Raw genomic sequence first — 2,401 nt, 5'->3', positions numbered from 1 at the left:
AAAAAAAAGGGTCCAAAAAAAAAAACTGAGGAGCAGCAAGAAAAAAAAAAAAAAAAAAAATCCAATTGTCCTTTCCTACTGAAGTAAATCACCTGCAATGAATATTGTAAAAGATCTGACTCAAGCCAAGAGAGTGCATTCCCCAGGACATGAAATAGTGATGATGTCCAAGGTACTTAAAGTGAATCTTCTGTTTATGATCCAATTTGTTGAATGCTGCTGACATCAAATTGAACTAGAACAAATTACATTCCTTTGAATAAGCTGTGTCAAAATCATAATAAACTTATAATAAAGCAAAGTCATTGGAGGTACTATTCTGTAATCCCTGGTTGAGATTGGTTCAGATGCATTAAAAATACAGAAAGGGAGGACTTAGACAATGTGATCTTAGAAGTACAAAAAAATAAGAGTAATGATGAATAGAAAGCAAATTGGATAAGAAATGTAATTCTTTAATAACAGAAAACTTGATTGTGCCCTGGGGCAATATGGAGCTCATAAAATACTTGATCTGACCGAACCAGCCAAGACTGCCAAAATATGAAATTAAGTCAAAGTAATCCAATATCCCAAAAGGTGTGAAAGAATCATTCTGCTGTGTCAGAACAGTCAGAGAGCATCACATTACAAATACTGTTAAATTTATTACAGAGGAAAATTGCAAAAACCTAGACTACATACATTGATTCTACAATAGAGGATAAAGAAATAGGTGCCTTGAGCAATGGAGACAAATATTAAAGAGCTGACAAGCTTTACAACTACTTAATTCAATTAGTAAAATGTAATATTACTGCTTAGAAAAAGCAAGGTGCTTTATTTTTTTAACATATGCATACAAAATACCCCCATTACATAATATATTTTTTCAGTCAGTGTTTTGTGCAAACATTATTAGGTCGTATCCTATTTCTAACCTGAGACCGCATCACTATTATGGGCTTTTGTGCAGTGAACCACTCCCACAGTGTAAATCTGAGCAGTCTGAAGGCTGCCTCACTGCACAATAAGAGCCAAGAAGAAATGACTTCTATTGGCCAAGACAGCAGCTAGGGATTGCCACAGTGCAGAAATGACCTGGCTTTGCCCTCTCCCCCAGGCCATGTTCTTGGATCAGTCGCAGTGAGAGTACAGTGTAGGATTACTTATTACACTAGTGGAGGATCTCAGAGTGATCTTTTCAGGAACTGATACGCTAATTTTTGATCCATGAAAAAGTAGAAATTGGCACCAATACACTGTAGGATCAGAGTTATGATTTGATATGGGAAATAAGTGAAGAAGCAAAAGAATTCTTAAAGGACACAAACAATCTTCTTTAAAGCAAATATTTTTAAAGTAAGAAAATGGGAAAAAGCAGGATGTATGTTATACAAATAGAATCTTTTTTCAGAATGTATTCCAGTGTTTCCCATTTGAAGTCAAGAGTTCTTTAAGTGCTATTGAGCCATGGTTTCAAAGAAATGAAAGCAGGATGCTAGAGTGAAGAGGAAAGTAAGGAAAGAATCTGAAGGTTAAGGTGACAGAAAAGGAAACACAAAATAATCCCCTTTTTGGAATACAGCTGAACCTAGTATGGTCTACAAAGTTGTCATTTTAATAAAAGTGCATTGCTACTGCCCTATTATGAAAATAATTATGACTCACTTGAAGAAAATGTTAATGAAAAGTTACATATCACAAGTCTCCCATGCCACATGCACGAAAGTGGTATACATAAGCATACATAACTCATCACACAATTGGATGCTCTAGAAATGTTAATATATATTTTTAAAAGGTCTGCTTTTATATTGTGTTCCTATTTGGTGTAGAACATGAGAATATTTCAGGATTTAGGTCAGGGTATTCACCTGTTGTCTTTATGTCTAAAAGAAGCAGCAGCAGCTAGTTGTATCTTAGTACACTATTTCTTATAGGGCAAACTGTAGTGGACTCAGAAAAGGACAGGATTCATACAAGGAAAAAGGTGAAGCTCAAATTACATTAAGAAATTATGTAGATCACGGAAGGAGGAGGGCACTTTTTGTACAAAAACTTGTCTTACATCTCTCCCACCTATATAGCTGGTCCAAAAACAACCAGTAACCCCCATACATGAAAACTGTAACACAGTTAAAGAGCAAAAAATGGCAATTTCCATCATGTGTAAAAGTGTCCAAGATGATCACTCATTTAACACTGCAATTCAGCAAATGCTCTTCATATCTTCAGATCAAATTAAAATTATGCAGTCAAACCAATTTTACAATCTTTTCTTCAATACCTGATGAAGGGTGTTTGTGCCAGAAAGATTGCAATTAAAGATATATTTTTGCCAAAATCTAGTTGTTCTAATATGGATACCTGAAAAAATCCCAGGCACCCTTAAGCTGTTTTCTATTAAGGTAGCTACCAG

Source organism: Gavialis gangeticus, unplaced genomic scaffold, assembly GCF_001723915.1.
Source record: "Gavialis gangeticus isolate Ggan-Ray unplaced genomic scaffold, GavGan_comp1, whole genome shotgun sequence".
In the NCBI taxonomy this organism is placed as follows: Eukaryota; Metazoa; Chordata; order Crocodylia; family Gavialidae; genus Gavialis; species Gavialis gangeticus.
Note: the sequence above shows the minus strand (reverse complement) of the source record.